General features: G+C 43.8%; 1 long non-coding RNA gene across 1 annotated transcript; it reads right to left on the bottom strand.

The window, feature by feature from the left end:
• Positions 1 to 1,810: 1,810 nt before the first annotated feature.
• LOC309535196 lies at positions 1,811 to 21,714 on the bottom strand. The gene is made up of 3 exons (XR_014221098.1): positions 17,331 to 21,714; positions 9,067 to 9,130; positions 1,811 to 4,363 (listed from the first exon to the last, which is right to left on the bottom strand). It is a non-coding gene; the product is annotated as an uncharacterized lncRNA (long non-coding RNA).
• Between the last annotated feature and the right edge of the window lie 299 nt (positions 21,715 to 22,013).

The raw sequence follows: 22,013 nt of genomic DNA, 5'->3' as shown, positions 1-22,013 counted from the left end.
CAGTATTCGGTGCTTTTGCATGAGTGTTATACAGTGGTACCTTGGGTTAGGAACTTAATTGGTTCTGGAGGTCCGTTCTTAACCTGAGACTGTTCTTAACCTGAGGTACCACTTTAGCTAATGGGGCCTTCCGCTACCGCCTCACGATTTCTGTTCTCATCCTGAAGCAAAGTTCTCAACCTGAGGTATTATTTCTGGGTTAGCAGAGTCTGTAACCTGAAGCATCTGTAATCTGAAGTGTCTGTAACCTGAGGTACCACTGTATGGGGTTGCCATATTTCAATAAGTGAAGAAAGGTGTGGGAACTCACCACAAAATTTGTTTCTTTTACTGCAGGCCCAGTCGCAGCGTTATCACCTCCTCCCCAGGCAGTGGCTCAATGTAAAATGAGATTAATAAACCCAAGCAGGCAATGTTCTGGGTTAGAAATGGCCACAACTTTATTGATTACAGATATAGGTGGAGATTTGGCTCCGGCATTGGGTATACAGTGGTACCTCGGGTTAAATACGCTTCAGGTTACATATGCTTCAGGTTACGCACTCCACCAAGCCAGAAATAGTGCTTCAGGTTAAGAACTTTGCTTCAGGATAAGAACAGAAATCGGGCTCCGGCGGCGCAGCAGCTGCAGGAGGCCCCATTAGCTAAAGTGGTGCTTCAGGTTAAGAACAGTTTCAGGTTAAGAACAGACCTCTGGAACGAATTAAGTACTTAACCTGAGGTACCACTGTATAGCTGTTCAGCTTTGCTCACTTCCGCTTTGGCCAAAACTCCCTCCTATCATAAGAGGTACAGGAACTTTGTGTTTCTTTGTCCTAATCATAGTTCCTGCTGGATGTATTTGCCCTGAAGATCATTTACCCATATGGATGCCATGCACTGGGAAGAGGAAAAGCATGCGCCAAGGAGTGTGGTCATTTGCATGTGTGGAGCTGTAATACTACTGGCTATCGTGCCGATTGGCTGCTTTGGAGAAGTCCCACCCACATTCCCACCAAAGAGATGGAGCCGTGCGATTGACGTGGCTGCTGTGTTAGCAAAGGGCTGTAGCTCAGTGGCCCGGCATCTGCCTTGCATGCGGAAGGTTCCCGGTTCAAATCCTGGCATCTCCAGATAAACCTGGGAGAGAACCTTGGAGATCAACTGCCCATCAGCGACAATACTGAGCAAGAGGGTACCAGTGGTCTGGCTCAGTATAAGGGAACTCTTATGAGATCAGGGACTTGGACCTCATACTCATAAAGAGATTGCCTTTTCCGATATATCTTTGCATGTTCTTCTGATCATGTGTTTCATGATGCTTCAAGATGCACAGAGAAGCAACCTGAGTGGCTGATTCCAGGGGTGCCAACTTGAACAAAATATTGGGTCGGGGGAGGTAAGCACCGGCCCGCATAGTTGATCCCCTGAGGCAGTGCACACACACCATTTGAATGGCAATGCCCATCAACTTTTTAAGGGGGGCAGCCCCTTCACATATTTTATTGAGGGACAAAGACCCACCCCCAGGCCCTAGGAGTTGCCTCCTATGGCTGCTTTACCTTAATGAACTTGTTAAAGATAATTTTATCAAATATTGTTCGCATTTTCATTGTATTTTTTTTAGCGTAAACTGCTTAAGGATTTGAATTTTATTAGTGCCTGTCCACTGTGGCAAATTACATAACATGCAATTTACTTAATAAATTATGCAAATTACATAGTTATTACATTTGAGTTTCCGTGACAGAAAAAGCAACGAATAAGCTTTAACAACAACATCATCATCATCATCATCACCATCATCATCATCATTATTATTATTATTATTTCTGGATTTATGCTGGACATGGGATAAATAAGCCATTTCCACTTCTGTTTCTGTTGAAATTCTCTGACTTCCCTGCTCTGCATGGGACATTTTATTTCAGGTTCCACTTGTGAAACGTCCAAATCACTTTACAGGGGGGCAACTGCGAGGCTAAGGAGACCGGCCTATTTGATTCCAAAAACATGGCAGCTTACAGGTTCCGAATATGAAAATAAGGAAAGAAACAGAAACTTTTACAGACTTTTACAAGGAAAAAAGACTCCCAAGCACTCAGCCAAATGTAATTGTCCCCCAACACAATCCAGATCCTGTCAGCATATTGAGGAAAGCCATGGGGTGGTGGGGTGGTTGAGATTCTGTTTCATTTGGTGATGTACGGACGTTAAAAAAAATAATTCTTTATGTTTTAATTGCAGTAGGAGTGGGAAATTTATCTGGGGACCACAGCCCAAAAAGAAAAACCCACGGTACAGAGAGAGAAGCACAGCCGTAAAATCGGGCGTGTATGTTTGCCAAGCTCTGCCTGCTTTTCTCTTAGGGATTCTATAGCTTCCCTTCATTCTTCACTTCTCTCATATTACAGAAAGAAGGTAATTTTTCCTGGCCATTTACTAAAGCTCATTAAAGACCGGAGAGAACAAACAATGCTACTCCTCAGAGGCTACCATTCAAAGTCACACTGCAATTCTCTCTTCTAATACTTGAGACATATTAATTATTCCTTAGTGAAAAGTGTATAATTCCTATTCTTCATTTTGCTGGGCGGGGGTGGGCTGGGGACAAATAATAGGAAGTTTCCATCTGAGTGAAAAGCTGTCTGAGCTGAAGGGAAATGAGGAGGGGAAAGTGTGTTGTTCTAAGACGAGTAAAAGCAATTATTCTAATAATAATTCGAGGGATATTAATGTCTTTCTAAAGTGGATTGCTTTCAAGTAAACACTTAGGTTGAGAGAAGCTGTTTTATTTATTAATCATTCCAAAAAGTTCGCTCTTTTAAATGATCAGCTTCGTTGACACATAATGGATTTAGTTAAGTGGCAACTTGAAAACGTCGAAAAACTTTTGTAACCAGAGACTAATTTGTTTAATGCATTGAAAATGTTGTGCAGACATGAAACTACATATTAAACTTCAAAGGGAAATGCTCCAGAGACTAAATCATTTTAAAAGCAGGAGCAGTGGCATTAGCAGTTATGCATTACACATAACAGACTTTAAAATTCACCTACCTATCTATTTTTTGGTGGGAGGGAGGGATGAAACTTAGGTGTTCGCTGACCTGCTTTCCTTCATCTCAGGACTGTGGTGCAGCGCTTGCGTTTAATGTCTGAACCAAAAATTTGAAAGGGGAAATATTTTCTTTTGTATCTCTATTAATTAGTCCTGTCTCCATTTGCCCAGCATATAGTGCTGTTGACATCACCTTTTCCGTATCCTTTAAAGAGTCCCAGGAGAAATCTATTGCAGAACAAAAAACGAAAAGTTGGGGGGGGGAGAGAATACATTTGGAAACCATTTTATCCCTCAATTACCAACCAAAACGTATGGAAAAGATTTACGCTCTATCTGATTTACACCATAATTATACTTTGAAAGCTTGGAAATAAGTGGCATGATCCTCGGAATCATTAGTTACTATACCCAATGTAATTGGTGTAAACTAATGAGTTTACTGGATGGCTGACCCTTAATTACTGATTAAAGTTAAAGCAGAACTCGAACCAATCCAAAGCTAGTTTGCTTTCAAAAGCTCAGAACTCTTTCTTATTTTTTATTTTAAAAGAACACATTTCTAAAGTAAGCTGCTTTATGATTAGCTGAGGCACATGGCACAAGCCCTTTTAAAGCAATCACATGCAACTTCTTAACAACGGTACAGCAAGCTACTTTTACTCTCATTAATTAAGGTCCATCTGACAAACATGGAATAAACTAAGGTCATGATCTAGGGCCTTTTAAACTTGAGGGAGGGGAGAGAGAGTTATTTTTGTTTGTTACTATGCTATGCATTTTTATGCCTTTATATTTTAAGCGATGCTTGGAGGAAGAACGGTGTAGAAATTTAATTGATGATGATGATGCCCTTTAATGCCCTTTCCTAGAATACTCCATTCTATCCCCACTTCCCCTTAGATTACCATTTCCTCACATGAAACATTCTGTGCCCACGGAGCACACTCAGTTCTTACTGAGTGTAAGATTCCCTAAGATGCCCCCTAAGATTTCCCCCTCCCCAAAATCCCCTCTACTTCTGCAAAACTTGGGGCTCCCTTGATCATGCTGTTACTTGCCTCTTGCGTCTCGGTCGCCTGTTTGGGCTGCTTCCCTACTGGTACTCACAAGATGTGTTCACTATTGGGAGGAGTGATAAGAGAAAGCACAGAATCCTTCAACCGGGGACTCTTTTATCTGCAACGGTCTCATAGCAGATCCAGCATGCATTTTTATCATGTAACGATCCACTGATTTCTAGGCTGCTTGGCTCTGAACCAGGGCGTCACACGAACCCAGGTTTGAGTCCTGCAACCTGCCTCCGTTATGGTGGGACTTGGCCTAGGAACATAAATGGAAGATTAATATATACTCATCCCCCAGCTAAAAGAGATAAATCTGTTCCTGGTAGCAGATGGCCTTTTGTGGAAACTTTCTAAGCCAGATGACAGATCGCATGATGATCGGGTGCTATACTTTGCAGCAGCCTGACACTATCCTAAGCTACCTCCACATGACAGCATCAGTCCATTTTGATGCATTGCTAAGTTCCGTAATTGTGGGCTAGCCACTGAAAATGGCATTTCGTACATGCCATTAAAAGTGCACTCTTCAGTGTGTCTTAGGTATGTACTTTGGGCCTAACCCTTTGGAAGCCTGCTTTCTTCTTGAGTCTCTAGTGCTGGCTTGATCTTCAGAAATCTTTTCTTGGCTTCTTAACCTGTCTCTGCCCAGTTTGCCCTACTTCTCCTCTCCCCACTGCCGCCAGCACTCCCACTGCCCAGGAGAAGCCCCCCTGACTCCCAGGAAGTTTTTTTTTTGGGGGGGTACAGCACTCTGCACTGGAGAGGAAGGGATGAAGAAATTCCCTTTGCATACTTGTCCCTGCACTCTGGATGCAACCCAGTCTTTTTCAACAACCCCCCCCCCCGCAATAAGCAAACATAGGATTCCATCCTCAGGGTTTTATCAGTCAAAAACACAACATTAAGTTGTTTCTGGAGATGTCCAACTGGAATGTGGCAAGTATGGTGGATATGGAGTTTCTCCTCTTTTACTTACGAGTTTATAAACTTCTAATCGGAAGCTACCTAGAAACCAGAAACATCAGGCCTTCCTTTCTTAACAGCAATACTATTATGGTGAATAAAATATACAGGCCATGCTTAAATGGATTAGCTGCTTTCTGATTGGATGAACCACAACATAAATCTCTTTCCTTCAGCCAAGCAGAGTGCAGCTATTCAGTAACGGTAAGATGAGCAACTGTCACTTTGCTGCACCAACATACATCAAGGCAAAAATAATTCCATTTTCATCAGTCATGTAGTAAAATAGAAATATGCAAAGCAATTGCAAGAGAATCTCAGGATCCAGGATACTGACTCTGAAAATAAATCTCCTGGCTTTGTCTTCATGTTGACTTTCTATTAATACCACAATTTTGCCACGATATCTATTTAACGGCAGGAAGCCATTATCCGACGGCGTTCTTTTCCATTAAGAGTAGCTTTTAATTGCCAGATTGTCACAAGACTTTGCAATCGCAAAGTGGCACGTGTGTGCAGTCTTCTGCAGTTAGGTCTCATTCAGGCATTATTCCCTTCCTGGGGCGTTGCATGGTACAACTTCCATTGGATTGGCCTATTGGATAGGCTTGCACAACAATTTGACTGGTGTGCCTCTTTTTGCAGTCCCGGGCAGGCAGCAGAAGAGTTATTGAATCACTGGTGACCTATTGTCACATGCATTAACTTATCTTAATTTTAGAAGCTCTAAATTGGTGATGACATAATTTAAGACTCCTTTAATGGAAATTGGCTTGATTTCTTAAATTTGGCCAGCTTAATTGGACCAGCTCCATCTTTTCTTAAGCCTCAACCATTCCCCCTACTACTATTAGCAAACCTCCAGATGTTATATGAGTAAGTTCAGTTTCCTGTGTAGGAAGCCTATCTTACACAAGGGTCGTGGGTAGAATGTGGGTTCACAGCCATGGAGAAAATATGAAGTCATTCTCCCTACATTTGCATGGGATTGGAAAACCTCATTTGCCCAGTTGTCTGTGACTGGCTGGTTTGTCTGTCCTTTCTCTCTTTGGCTACATGGCTCTTCCTGACAACTGTAACCAAATGTTTTCAAAACCAGAGAATAGACATGGGAGATTCAAGTACGAGTTTCTTGGTGGTTAAGGAGAGAGATTCAAGCTGGAACTTCCTTTCAGTGGGGTAATCATCCTGCTTCTTGATTCTGAGGCAACTTGGGTCTGCCTTCATTTTGAAACAATATTTGGATATCGGGCAAGACTGCACACATGCACATAAAAGCACATACTTCTGGGAACTGTAGTTTAGGGGTGTTGATAATTGTAACTTTGTGAGATGCAAACTAAAGTCCCCCAGGATTCTTTGAGGGGAAATGTGCTTTAAATGTACTTTCAGTCTATGATTTGCACGCTGGCCATCTAGGATCATTGGTTGGTTGTCATCTTGGGACACAGTGGAAGAGTTTGTGCCTTTGGAGGTGAAGTCAAACCATTGGAGAGTTACAGCGCCTGCTGTGGCTGTATAGACTGATATGGGAGAGACATGTTTTCTTGCAGTTGGAACTGCAAGAACTGCATTCCTCCTCCAGTCATTGCTGTAGATACACAACCTGACTGTCTGCAGTCACTCTCAGATAAACCCACCACACTTTTGTCTTGGCATGGAGACATGGCAGGTTGAATGGACTCCCGTCACTCCTTGAACACCCCATTGTCAGTTGAGTTGAAGGCATATGGAAGCAACAGAGAGAAGAATATAGAATAATATGTCAAAGAGAGCTGGGGCGAAAACACAGCTCTGGAATCATAGAATTGTAGAGCTGGTATAAAAGTCTATTTCTGCAGAAGAAACTTCTTATGCTTTTTGCTAGTTTTACAATACTGCTTCCCTTTCACTTTTAGATGCCATGAAAACTCTGGTTTCCTTTAGAATAGTTTCCCCCCTGATTTGAAAGCACCATCATCTGCCCTGGATTTGTCCCTCTCATAATTTTTTGGATCCATTTCCCCAGACTGATCTCAGTATAATTACTGGAATTCTTTGAGATAATTTATTCCGGCATTCTAGCTGCTTCAAAGAGATCAAATGGTGTTAGAAAACTCTAGATTTTTCTTTTTTAATTTTTAGATAAGTTCTCAACTTTAAAAGTCTAGTTTGCAGAGCATTGATTAAGAAAAAAATCAGCATGCCTCAACACCTCAGATTACGCAACCATCTTTCTGCTTGATTTAAGGAGGGTCACTTAGGTTATGACGTATTTTCAGATTCCAATTAGAGACTCATCTAATGAAATGGAGGGGGCTGGGGGGAGGGAAGGAACATAACATGCAAAAATGAAAAATAGTTTTAGAAGTGACACATCTTGTGGAGCTGATTCATATTAAAATGTTGTTGAAACAGTGTGCGCCACCCGTAAGTCTTTGTGTAGCTCAAGCAGGAAGCCAATATGCAACATAGGGAGTTGCCTTATTGACAGGAGAAAGCCAGCAGTAAATCTCACAGAGCAAGTTGGACTTAACTATTAGCACAAACAGGATCTGCACAGGAGTGTCAGGTCTAAGGAGGCAGCAACTCATCTCCAACTGGTTTTGCCTCCATGAAGCAGGGATTGAAGATCCCTGCCTCCCCACAGCTGACTAAATCCCCTCCTCTCCAGGGTTTTCCCTAAGCAATCTGGAACTGTGCCAGTGTGCAGCTAACTTCTCCCCTGCTCTTTTCATGCCTCTCCTGGTTCTTGGAGACCAAAGGGGAGGGGAGCTTGTCACAGCAGGAGGGAGAGACTCCAGCACCTCTTCACCAGCCAGACTCATCTTTGTCTCTTGGCCTCCCTCCTTTCCTGCTTCAGCTGTTGAGAATTTCAATTCCACCTTAAGGAGCAGACATGGGGTTGTTACATGTCACATGTCTGTTTACATTCCAGCACAGTATGCTGGGAACTTCCATTGTGTGTCTCTCTGAGAAGACAAAGAGAGGGACGACATGTTTCTTTGTCCTGATTTATGATTAATAAATCCGTAGTTGTAGTATGCTTCCACAAGCCTCACGCCTATTCTGTGTGTGCAGTTTGCTCTGCTGACATAGTGTGCCCTGGCTTTGAAGCCTGGGTCACTGATTTACATCAGAGCAGAGGGCGATGGGTCTTTGCAGCGGGACGGCTGGAAGGAGACGACCCAGTTGGGGCTAGCCAGCTGGCCTTGTGACCCTCTGCATGCCGACATCAGCTTCTGCCTCTGATTCTGGACTCTCTCTGCCATATACTCCCTTCGCTCACTAAGCCCTGTAACCTCTTCAGCTTCTGACACCACCTCCTCCTAATCTTCTCCCTCTTCTCCCTCTGTCCACTCACCGTTGTCCCACCACCAATCCCTGGACTCTGAGCCTTCATCCCTTGGAGTTTCCCCAGCTGATTCCTCCCACCATTCTGTTGCGTCCAACAAATCCATGACACTTATATGGAGTCAGGCCCTAGGTCACTCTAGCTCAGTACTAGCTGGCTGTTGCTTTGCAAGTGTTTCAGGCAGGGGACCTTCCCAGACCTACCTGGAAAAGCCAGGGCATCAACCTTGGAGCTTCTTCATGCAAACCAGTTGCTACAATCCTGCCCCAGAATTCAGGATGAATTCGTCTGCAGAGGACATGTAAAAGAGGATTCCAGGTGTCTTTCTGACAGCGACTGAACCATCTATGGCCATCTTCAAAAGACCCTGAAAAGGGTTGAAAGTGGAGTGTGTTTTTTGGCATGTAAACCACACACCTGAGAACAGTCGCCTGTCTCAAATGAGGTCTCCACGCAATGTTCTGGAAGGAAGTGGGAAGCAGCTGGGAGACACCCAGGAAAAGTAGAGAGGCACGAGGACCAATAGGGCAGGTTCTCAACTACCGCAATGGCCCCACTTTAGTAACAAATGAAGCTGTGTTAAACAAAGGCAGACAGTTGGTTCATCTAGTTAGTTCCGTATTCTCCACACAGTATTGTCCAGGGTTTCATCCCAGCCCTACCTGAAGATCCTTGGGGGTGATCCTGGTACCACTTTACCATTAAGCTTGCTGCCTTTCTTGCTTCCTAGCAGGAAAAAATGAGACATCAATCATAAATACTGTTTATTCTCTTTTGAAATTGCTAAAACTTCACAATATATAGTCACTGGCAATGTGGTAGTAAATAATTCATTCCCTTTCTGGGCTGATAACAGGGAAATATGTGATAACTTACTAACTATGAGACACTAGTTGTAAGAAGGTATTTTAATGCTGCCCTAAATATTTATCTCAGGCTTCCTCAACCTCGGCCCTCCAGATGTTTTGAGACTACAATTCCCAGCATCCCTGACCACTGGTCCTGCTAGCTAGGGATCATGGGAGTTGTAGGCCAAAAACATCTGGAGGGCCGAAGTTGAGGAAGCCTGATTTATCTGGTCAGAAAGGAAATGAAACCATGTCAAATCAAAATGAACCAGTCGATGGGTATGCAGTCATTTGGGTACAATGCTAATATCCTCTCTGAATTTTTAAAATTTGCTTGGCAGAAACATTTAGAAAAGAAAGCTAAAGTTGCTTAACTTTTTATTCTTCCTGTGGAACAAATTATTCCTGGATATTGTTCTTTAATAGCTACTCTCTAAGCATATTTTCAGAGCTCATTCCAGACTGCCACGAAAGAGTGAGTAAAAATATAAAACCTGGGGGCAAGGGTCTCCCCCCCCCAAGCTAATACTATCTTAAAATTAACTAGTGAAATCCATGTCACTTTGCATTCTGAAAATATTCAAAACAATTACGGTATTTCCTGTTCTTTACAATGAAATGACTAACATATTAGATTTTACTGCTGGAATATTCTGAGTTAAGGCCAGGCTTAAAGAAACAGTAGTGACTGATCCAAAACAGTTTAGTTATGGTGCCAAAAAGGATGACTCATGCCACTGTGACATGTATCTTGCATTCACTAAACCAAAAAACAGTTGGATCAACTGAATTAGCCAAATTTACTTATTCATTTTAAAGTCCATGTTTTATTTGTCCGCTTAACTTACTCACTGAAAATATTATGTGAAATTTTGTTTTGCAGAACCCATGTCAAGGGTCCGTAGCAGGAGGAAGATGAGATAAAAGATTTCAATGTGAGCTGGGCTGGGGGCAGGGCCATGGCAAAGTCCAAAAGCCCGCTCTTCGATTTTATTGAAATTATTGTTATTATTGTCAATCTCAAACCTTAATAAAATGTTTTAGTGCTGAGCCCCATCTACCCAATATTCCCCTCACATAGCTACAATTCCCAGAGTTCCCTGGGAAGGAGGATTGCTTGCTACGGTAAGTCATTATGAGAACTGTAGCTGTATGTGGGGAATGGGGTCTCCTAATAACTCTCAGCATCAGTGCTTTTTTCCAGCCAAAAATCTCCAGAACTCAGTACAGTGGTGCCTCGCAAGACGAACGCCTCGCAAAACGAAAAACTCGCAAGATGAAAGAGTTTTCCGTTTTTGAGTCGTTCCGCAAGACGAATTTCCCTATGGGCTTGCTTTGCAAGAAGAAAGCCCATAGGGAAATCTCCGGGGACCTCTTTTAAAATGCTGGCAGTCGGGAGCAAAGACTTTCGCCCACCGCCGGCCTTCAGAAGAGGTCCTGGACCTCTTCTGAAGGCCAGCGGGGGGCAAAAGTCTTTGCTCCCCCCCCCCCGCCGACCTTCCCGGGACAGCGGAGACTTCTCCGCTGTCCCGGGCGATCTTAAAATGCTGGCAGGCGGCAGCGAAGCCTTCGCTGCTGCCTGCCAGCATTTTAAAATCGCCCTGGGACAGCGGAGGCTTCGCTACCGCCCACCAGCATTTTAAAATCGCCCCGGGACAGCGGGGGCTTTTAAAATGCTGGCGGTCGGCAGCAAAGCGCTCTTGTCCCCGGAGCTTGCGGGGCGGGAGGTGGGGAGAAGGGCTTTTCTTCCCACCGCCAGCCTTCAGAACAGCCTTCTGAAGGCTGGCGGTGGGAAGAAAAGCCCTTGTTCCCCCCCCCCAGCCTTCAGAAGAGGTCGGGGGACAGACTGTCCCCGGACCTGGTCTGAAGGCGGTTTCCATAGGAACGCATTGATTGATTTTCAATGCATTCCTATGGGAAACCGTGCTTTGCAAGACGAAAAACTCGCAAGAAGAAAAAACTTGCGGAACAAATTAATTTCGTCTTGCGAGGCACCACTGTACTGGCACCTCACAGATGAGCGCCATTGCCATTATAAGAGAATAAGGGAGGCGTTTATGGTGAGTTCCTGTACCTCTTTTTCTAGAAAAACAGCACTCCTCAGCATCCTTAACAAACTACCGTCCCCAGAATTCTTTGGGGGGAAGACATGATGGTTTAAATTGGTATAATAGAGTTTAAACATATAGTGTAAATGGGGCCCAGCTGTCCTTTTCCAAACACGCCCATAAGAGCAACATGATGCCCTCACACTCTGGGAACTTTTGAGCGAAAAGAGTGGCAGCTGCCAAATGACTAGAGGGACTTCAGTGAATTTGCAGTGGTGAATTTTGTACCCCACCTCACAATTTTGGCTCGCCCTCAAATCGCCTGAATTCTCTCTCTGCCTCCAACTCCCCACTTTCACATCCTTATGACCGAGGCGAGGAAAGCAGAGGGGGATATTTCTTCACTCAGTATGAATATATTTTTTGGAAAATTTGCTGGAACTTTTGCTGCATTTTTTTTAAGGCTGTGTATGCACCATACATTTAAAGCACATGGTGTCTCCCCAAAGAGCACTGGGAACTGTAGGAACTCCAGCACCCTCGACAAATGTGCTTTAAATGTATGGGGGGGGGTGCAGCCGTAGTTAGCAAAGATATATGAGAGATGTGGTGAACTCTCCTTCCTTGGAGGTTTTTAAGCAGAGGTTGGATGGCAATCTGTCATGGATGCTTTAGCTGAAATTTCTGCATTGCAGGGGGTTGGACTAGATGACCCTTGAGGTCCCTTCCAGCTCTTAAGATTCAATGATTCTATGATGCGGTCTGGAAACATGGGGAAGACATGGGGAAGACAGATTCCTAACCATCCTGCCCATTGATTTGGATGGCTCTTCTCTGACTTCCACTCCTGAATTATTATTTGGGGTGGGGGGTAGCCCGATCCAATGCATATTTGCTCAAAAGTGCATAGAGTCTCTTGGGCTTAAAGGTAAAGGTGAAGGGACCCCTGACCATTAGGTCCAGTCATAGCCGACTCTGGGTTTGCGGCGCTCATCTTGCTTTATTGGCCAAGGGAGCCGGCATACAGCTTCCGGGTCATGTGGCCAGCATGACTAAGCCGCTTCTGGCGAACCAGAGCAGCGCACAGAAATGCCATTTACTTTCCTGCCGGAGCAGTACCTATTTATCTACTTGCACTTTGACGTGCTTTCGAACTGCTAGGTTGGCAGGAGCAGGGACCAAGCAACGGGAGCTCACCCCGTCGCGGGGATTCGAACTGCCGACCTTCTGGTGGTTTAACCCACAGCACCACTCCTGTGTAATTATGCTTGCAGTTGCAACCTGAACTGCACTATATTGAACTAAGTGGTGAAAGAAATCAGAGTCTGCAACTCTGTGCACGCTGACATAAGAGTAAGTCCCAGTGAATTTAATAGGGCTTACTTCTGAGTAGATATGCACAGTATCATGCTGTATATCAGAAATTAACCATTTGGCCAGGATAAGCCAGCCAGCATTCAGCACTGTTAAGTCTCATTGATTTTAGTGAGAGAGCTGAGCATACTCCAAATCTCTCCCAATAAGAACTTAAGACTCCTAACTTGGACTGGATAATGCTCCTTTTCTAGATTTTCCTATAGATGAGGGGGAGGGGGCAGGGGAGAGATGCTTAAGTCAGTGTCCCTGTCTGGACATAGAGAAGTTTGTAGCTCTCAAAATATTTTGGAAGGGAGATTGTTGTTGTTTAAAAAAAATGTAAATATATCCTAAGGCTACTTTCCTAACTATAGATAACAAATTTCTGAATAATCATATAAATGATGTGCAACGCCAACAGCGATTTTTAATAACACAGATAACCTAAGCTTACCTGAGAGGTCTTTCTATTAGAATGCAATTAAAGTTAGCTATTCAACATTGTAGGTTGTAAGCAGCACTGAACTTCTAAAATAGTAATAGGTTTGTCACTTTTCTTCTGTGGCCAAACCACTTGCAAAAAGTAGCATACAGTGGTACCTTGGGTTACAGACGCTTCAGGTTACAGACTCCGCTAACCCAGAAATACTACCTCAGGTTAAGAACTTTGCTTCAGGATGAGAACAGAAATCATGCGGTGGTGGCAGGAGGCCCCATTAGCTAAAGTGGTACCTCAGGTTAAGAACAGCTTCATGTTAAGAACGGACCTCCGGAACGAATTAAGTTCTTAACCCGAGGTACCACTGTACGTCTGTCTTTGAAAGAGTGCCGCCCCTACTGTTAGGCATAGTGAGGTGGAGACTTCAGGTGGTAGATATTGAGGGACAAGTGGCAACAAGGTGTTGGTGGACACAGCTATGTGTGCTGTGCGGCCTGCCTTTTGGCCTCCAAATTAACCAGCTGCCCCCAAGAATAGCTGAGGACACTGCTAATGCCAGTGTTGAAGTAAGATTTAGCTGCCAGTCCAGTTGCAATGAGGGAGGTGCCATCTTGTCCTTTACCTCGGATAGCAAAATGTCTTGGGCCAGCCCTGCTTTTAATCATTGCTTCCCCCCAATCCCATATATAGCTGTAGGTGGAATTGCAATTTACAGATATATGGGTGAAGGGGTATTGAAATCCCCATCACCTCCCACTTTTCCTTCAGGTAATTTCCACCGAAAGCCTGACTCCAGTATCAGGAGTGAAACTGGATGAAAGAAAAGTGGTGGGGCAGAAGAGGGAATTATAGGGAGAGCAGTAGCAGGTAGGAGGGTTCAACATCTCTGACCCACATAACATTTATGTGCCCCAAATCACCCCGTCTCCCACTTAACTCATAATTCAGCTCCACATTTAAAAAGGCATAAGAACACTTTCCTTGGCAGGGAGAAAGTTTTGAAAAGTGATGTATCTGTATTGGTGTTTGCTTCTCACACGGCTAATAGACACAGACTCACTCTCTTGGTTCAAGCATAATGGAAAACCATGGCTTGTCATTAGGAGATTTGGTGTATGCAAGCCTTGGACTCATGTGCTGTTCCTGAATTCCCTCACATATGATTAAAGATGAAGTTTGTGCTTTTGCCTTTAAGCTAACCACAGTTCCGTCCGACATCAAAACGCAGGATACTGTGTCTCCCCCCTCCCTAATTCTGGCTGATTCAAACAAACCAGGATCAAACCATGGTTTGATATTCTAATTTGTTAACTAATTATAGTTAAAACAATCCAGTTTTCTGTATTTAGGGAACTGTGGTTAGTTGACAACTTTCAATATCAATCAAAATTAGAAGCAACCAAGGATGCATCAGTCCCCAGGAAAAATGTATTGTTCAAACAAGGTTCAGATGGAAAAGAAAACCCTTCTGTCCAGAAGGAACCAATGGTCATCCTGAATGAAAGGAATCAGTCCAGTGCTTGAAACTTCTTTACTGAGGAGCTGTCCCTTCTGCTTCATTGGCTTATCACACAGGGCAGGTATTTACAGGTCCTGACACAGTCCTCATTCTTCCACGCCTTTATTTTGCAAGTCAGCAGGGTATGTTTTTATGCCAGGAAAGCTTCACTTAGTGAACTCTGCAGAGGAAGCTACTATGAGAAGAGCAGGTCATGCTGACATTTTGGTGCAGGATGCAACGTATTTGACTATTTGCACCATTGCTGCTGAAGCTGGTAGGGAAGGGCCCTAGCTCAGTGGTAGGGCATTTGCCTTACATGCAGAGGGTCCCTGGAAGAAACCAGCCTCTTTAGGTAGGTCTGGGAATGTCCCCTTCTGAAACCCTGGAGAACTGTTGTCGGTCAGTGTAGTGACACTGAGATAGGTGGAGCAATGGATCTGGCTCAGTTTAGGGATGCATCCTATGTTCCTTGGTATGGATAGAAAGTGATGGGAAAGGATAGCCTGCATATTTTTTGCATTTCTGGTTTCCAGTTAAAAGCATAAGAAAAGGGTCAGTAATAACGGGGGGGGGGGGGGATAAACAGTAGCAACGCTACTGAAGTGTCTATCACCTCCACCTGCCCCCTGCCCAAAGGACAGATGGTCTTACAAAGATGCAGAGTGATGGAGAAAGCTCCATCTCTTGACCATCTGCCTACGAAGAGTCTCTTAAAGGCACTCCCATGAATCTATATAAAAAGATGCAATATGCATAAATAGAAAAAAGTATCAACTGCATTCTCTCATCTGAAACACACTTGTTTAACGCAACATTTTAGTGGTGCTGTCAAAAACATGGAAAAGTAATTTTGCTTTTCCTTATATTTTTTCAGACACATACTTTTTTATCATATATCCCCAAAATATTATATTGCATTGAGCTACTCTTTTGGTCCTGCTGAGGCCACAATTGCAGAAATAAAGGACACCCAAAGGTGGCGCTGTGGTTCAAGTCCACCTATATACTGTATCTATATATATTTATTAGACTGAATTATAATCATTCATTTTCTCGCATTTTCAAAAGGGATAATGTTAGTCTTTGCATCATCACCAACATCATCTGTAAAGAGGTATCTCTGGCTAAAATCTTCCTGCTAACATATGTTAACACATTAACTTTGCAAGTTTCAGGGTACTTTACTGCCTTAGGTACTTGCCAATGCGCTGTGATCACTGATTACTTTCACGTGTCCCTTTACTCTTGTCAGTGGGGCTGTTTTGGTCAATTGTAGGACATGGGAAAACAGTTGTTCTTTGATCATGCCAGGGCAATTGCGGGCTTGGCTGTGTGCATTGCTCCAACCCCTCCCCCAACCATAGAAACCAAACCAAAACTCTCCTGTGATCACTTGCATGCAGATAATGCAATTTCCCTGTCTTGAGCAAAGGGCCAACTGTTTTCAATTGTCACAAAAGTGGCTCAGAGAAAAGCAGCACCGTGTTGCTTTGATTTATTGGCATGTGAAAGTACTTCTTGCCTGTCAAAGCAAGACCTTGTTTTTTCTATATTAAGGATAGGCCAGGGGCTCAGTTAAGAGCCACGGGGGCTTCCCATTGGACCCTCAGCACAGCCCCTCATTCCACAGATGCAGCTTACAAGGTACCTCCCTCAGGTGTTTTTTCCTGGCCACGTTAAGACCACAGGCAAAAAGGATCTTGGACACTTCCCCATCCTCGTTCGAACACTGAGAGCTAGAAGTGGGAGCTGCAGTTCTGCATGTCAGGTCATCACTTGGCTCTACAGAGACTTTAGTGGAGCTGGATATATTTTATACATGTACTAAAGGTAAAGGTAAAGGACCCCTGGACAGCTAAGTCCAGTCAAAAGCGACTATGGGGTTGCGGCGCTCATTTTGTTTCAGGCAGAGGGAGCCAGTGTTTCCAGGTCATGCGGCCAGCATGACTAAACCACTTCTGGTGCAATGGGACACCATGGTGGAAACCAGAGTGCACATTTACCTCCCTGCTACAGCGGTACCTATTTATCTAATTGCGCTGGTGTGGTTTCGAACTGCTAGGTGGGCAGAAGCTGGGACAGAGCAATGTGGATTTGAACTGCCGACCTCCCGATTGGCAAGCCCAAGAGGCTGAGTGGTTTAGACCACAGCACCACCCGCATCCCTTTGCTATAGCAATAGGACAACCCAAGGTTGGCTTATTAAGCCTATGTTAACATTTGGAAAAGCTGTGTGGAAAAAGTTCAAGAAAAAACATTTTTTTAAATAAGGAGGGGTGAGTGGGGAACTTTAGAGGCAGAGGTGCTTACCTGATATCTTGGAAGTCGTGAGGAGGAAGGGATGGTGCAAAGTGCTATCTCCCCTCCCTCCCCAATAAGAAGCAGAGACTCACCTGTCAGGAGGTCAGGTAGGTGCCATCACCCCCGTCTTCTACTGTTTGGTTGGTGATAGTTTTACAGTGTTCAAAATGGCTTAGAGGCTTCTTTGAAGTGTGAAGTGGTATGTAGATTACCTTACTAAATAATATAATGTGGGAGCACCAAACCCTTCCTAAAATAAATACCGGTAATTACCTACCATTAGGCAGAGTGTGGCAGCTTCCTCAGGTGGCAAACAATGGAGTGGGCAGGAGGAAGGGAGTGACACTGAAGGTTTGTGTGCCACAAAGCCATTCCTGTACGCCTCCCCAAGCTATGCTAATTCCCTTTGGTATGAGGGAGAATGCTGCCCTACCAGTTAGTACATGGAATGGGAAGTTGCCATCTTGTCCCTCAGCCTGTGAAGCTACTTTTTAAAACTTTCTCTCTCTTTGGCAGTGATCTGGAACTGGAAGCATTGTATAATAATAATATTTGTATACTGTCCTCGCATAAATATTCCCAGTGTGTTTATGTAAAGGGAAAACATTTACTTTACTGAAAATAATTTAAGGCTGATTTTCTGAACAAATGCTCACCCAAAGTAGCTTACAATCAAAACGGAATATAAAAAAACAATATAAAATGCAAACACAGTACAAAATGTAAAACTTTATAAATGTATGTGATGGCAGCAGCCCCAGGTCTTTAAATGCTGGTCTGCCCCAACTGTGTCCAAAGTGGGGTGGGATTTAAAGGGTATTTGGGCACCAGCCCTCATCCTGCCTGTCTGTCCTGCAAACTAGCTCCTCCATGGTAAATTTTCTCCTAGCTGGGCTCCTCAAGGTGGCCAGATGCAAAAGAGGAAAGGGCTCCTATACCTTGAGGAGTTGTGCCATAGAGAGAATTTCATTAGCTGTACCTGCAAATTCTGTATTCTACATAAATATTAAAGGTGCCAGAGCCTCATCAACCTTTGCATCTGGTCACCCTAGCTCCAATACAACAGGTAAGTAAGTGTTGGGACAGGGTTGCCAACTAACCAAGGAAAGATAAGACACAAAACCAGCCTGTCCTGTCCTTTTAATAGAGGTTTGATACACTGAAATAAGCTGGGTGATGTTTTTCATGGCATCTGCTAAATGCTATAGCTAAAACTGATGTTAAAGGGGCAAGGAACCAATTAAAAATTTGGCAACCCTAAGCATGGGGTATGTGTGCAGGAGAGACAGGTTAAACACCTCATGTTTTGCCCTCAATTTCTCCTCCATCTCTGCTTTGCACACGGGTGAGGTAGATTAGTATTTAAAGCATAGGAAGATCCTTTGGAAAGGATAGTAGTTAAGTGGTTGGGCATCTCTCTTGCATTCACAAAGTCCCAGCTTCAGTCCCCAGCATTTCCAAGTAGGTCTGAAACCCTGTAGAGCTGCTACCAGTCAGAGTAGACTACACTGATCTAGATGAACCAATAGTTTGACTCTTTCTAAGGCAGCTCCCTATGATCTATCACCATTCCCTGTAATTTGGCCCACAGGCTATGAGATGAACCGTCTAAGAAACTTCTCAAATTGCTCTCCCAGGTTTATGCATTTTATTGCATTTATGATATGTCACTCTGAGCAGATCATTAGCTATAGGATCCTGTTGCCTGTGATATAGAAACATCGCACTGAATATACCTACATCCCCCTTACAATATTTCTTCTTCAGGGGCTGTTTGCTTCTGGCTTTGGTTAAGTATGGGCTTCAACAACTGTCCTTTGCATGGAATTAATATTTCATTTTTCTATTAGAATTTTACGCAACTGGATATTTAATTCCTTTAACTGGGTCCTTGCTCTCTTCAAGTCGGCTCAGTTGTTTGTTTTAAAGAACGATGGTATTGCCTTTTTAAATGGCACAATGCGCTGTTAACTGCCAGCCAGACGTAAAACATATTCCTCTTTTAAAATTTTATGGGGTATTAATAACACTGAGTTACAGTAGCATTAATTTTTAAGCTTGAACTCCCCATTGATTTCAACAAGGAGTACTTAAGAATCAATGGCCACTGCTTTGATGAGAGGGACACGGCTAACTTTTTCTTTTTTACTTTTCCAATCAAAGGATCAAATTTTGTCCTAAGTAGTATACCACATGAAGAGCTGGCAAAGTGTTAAGTGTGTGAGCATAGGACTGAGTCTAAAGTGCTCTCTGAAATTTCTGAGGAAAAAAACAGCCTAGGAGGCCTGACCCTATATTCCTTCAATATCAACATAATCAGTGCTAATACCTCCAGCTGCACTTTGGAGGAGTCCCATTCCATTGACCTCAGCCAGTGTGCCCTGGAGTAAGTGGTTTGAGGATTGCTGCCTTGATGATCTGTACCCTCTTCACTCTCTCCTTCAACAGGAAGAGTTATACTTGTTCATTATCAATAAAGTGGCTTAGAGAAGCCGCTCTAAATACAAATTAACCAAACTCCAACAACGGGGGTGGAGAGAGATGGACATTCAGAGTTAATATATGTTTGGTAGTTTGGTGATGGAGCTAAATCTTTGCATGCACAAGGCTCTTGGCTTCTCAGTCAAGGAAAACTGGCAAATATCCATTTACCCGACTGCCTATGATAAGAACTGCATCGAGGTAAGCAGACATGAAAGCATTTCAAAAGTTGTTTCTCTTATGTCATAAATAGCTATCATGAAGTATGTGGGCAGTCATTTTTCTAGGTTTATCTGAAAGACTAGGAAATGTTTCTGCCCAAGAATTAAGACAGTCAATTTTCCCTTTGGTAGGTAGCGCTTTCTACATGCCCATGCTGAGAAGCATAGCATGTCTCACAAAAAGGCACATGTGAAGAACCCTAAACTGGCTGTGATTTTCAGAATTGTAGGAGGTGCTGATATGGCCCTCATAAAGTAGAATGTATATAAAATCTGTTTTAAGAGCTGTTTAAAACCAACGCTATCACAGGCACTGTAAAGAATACATAGGTGGCACTATAATTTTATCAGAATGACTACAGTCCAGTTTAGGAAGATAAACATGAAAGGAGAGAGGCTTGCCTGCAAGCTAAATGCAGGAAAAGAGACACTGAAAAGGAGAGTCTATTTTTCCTCTCTCTTTTTTGTAGGGCAAGAGAAGAGTTTCGTTTATACAGCTCTCGTACAAGCACAGATACCAAGGCTGTGAACCGATGCCCACTTGCTTGGGAGCAGCAAATCTCCTCAAACTCACTTCTAAGTAAACATCTAGAGGACTTAAAGGAAAGTAAAAGCCCTTTTCAAAACTGAACTTCCCACTGCAGAGTCAAGTTCTCTGCTTCAGCACTCAGCAGGAAGGTGGAAGGAGTAGTATCGGAAAAGGAGTTATGGAAAATAGTTACAGCGGCGTTTAATGTTGGCTATCGGCACTAATCCTCTTTGGATCTGCCTTAGAGCTTAGCACTGGGGAAAGTCACAGTCCTGTCCAACTTGCAAAACCTGTTGAGCCAACGTCCCTGCTCCAAACCCCTCCATTTGAAACCTCCTATGTGGTGCCACAAAGAGGAAAGATTGGGGAAGGCCAGCAGGGCAAAAGGTGGTAAAAGTGATGCTTTGGAGGCATTATAGTCGTCCTCAGTTTTACTGAATGCTACCCATCTAGCTAGTGCAGTGCAGCACAGCACACATTTGTTTAGACCCAGTAACATCTCCAGTAAGTGAAGGGGAGCAGCAGTTGCTGAACTATTCAGACCAAAGGAGCCAGCATAGAGCAGCCCACTGAATTTGGACTGGGGTTCACTGGTTTGCTCTGCTCCAGGGAAGCTCTGGTCAAATAAATGCAAACATATATTTACTTGAATCTAATGCTCACCTTTTCTGGCCAAATTACGCCGAGAAAATTAAGGTGCACATTAGATTTGATGTCACATTTACATTTGCCAGCAAATACTTTTTTGGGTTTCAAGGTTCTGAAAATTGAAGTGCACATTAGATTCAATGGCTCATTAGACCCGAGTAAATACGGCAGGGTTGCCACCTGTCCTGTATAATACAGGATTGTCCTGTATTTCCATGTAAAAAGCTACATCCTGTATCATGGGCGAAGCTGAGATTTTTGTTAGGGGAAGACAGAGCTTTTATTCTGAAGATCGCCCACCAAAGTTCTTGAGCTTTTTAAAAAAATCATGGGTAAACATATACCACAGCCCCCCAAAAGAAGACATTAAAAAGCAGCAAGCTTTCGCTGGGGACAGGCATCTGCTGGGGGGTGAGGAGTGCAGAACCTCCATTAATGGAGTACTTTCAATGCTTTTCAGTACAGTATTATTTGTGGACCTTTTTGATAAGGGTTTTGTTCTGTATTTCAGGTATTTTTCTCTCTCTGCCAAGTTAAGGCCATCCTGTTAGGCTGCAACAGATTGTAATGGATTGCTTGGAAGTCACTTCAGGACCAGATTTTTTTTAATTATTAAAGAATATCGTCCACCAACCACCCCATCCTGACTGATTGAATTTATATACCGCCCTATACCCGGAGGTCTCAGGGCGGTCCACGGAACAAAATCAGAATATAAAACCACAAAATGTTCTGTATTTTGCCAGAATAAAGATGATCTACTCGCAGGGTGGGGTGGGGTGGGGTATTTGCAAATGAATGAGCTTTTTGAAACCTGCAAAGCAACACTCTGCATGAAGGTGGACAAGCGAGCGCCCTGATAAAAAGTGAGCATATCGCCACTCTTAATATTTCAAAGTTTCGTCGGGGGTTGTTCCCAGCAAAGGAGAAGCCCTCATGAGGGGATTTCGCCTGTTACTTTTGGGCGAGAAAGGGAGAAAATTTTGTTCTCGCGACCCCCCGTTGCCTTGACGCCCCTGCGCGTTCTGCCCAGAAGTTTAAACTCCCAACGGAATTTAACGGACTCCGCTCCCAAAGGCGCGCGCAGGAGGCGACAGCACAACCTAACCTCACGTCTTCCCCCCACCCTCCTGGCTCGGCTCCCTCAGGTGATTTTAAGTTTCGGAGCTCGCGGCCTGCGACCCTACGCATAGTTCGTGCTTGGGGGGGGGGGTGCGTTCGAGTTTTAAGCGCGTGT

Source organism: Podarcis vaucheri (genome assembly GCF_965113315.1).
Source record: "Podarcis vaucheri genome assembly, chromosome: 6".
NCBI classification, from domain to species: Eukaryota; Metazoa; Chordata; class Lepidosauria; order Squamata; family Lacertidae; genus Podarcis; species Podarcis vaucheri.
This window is presented reverse-complemented; position numbering and strand designations above follow the sequence as displayed.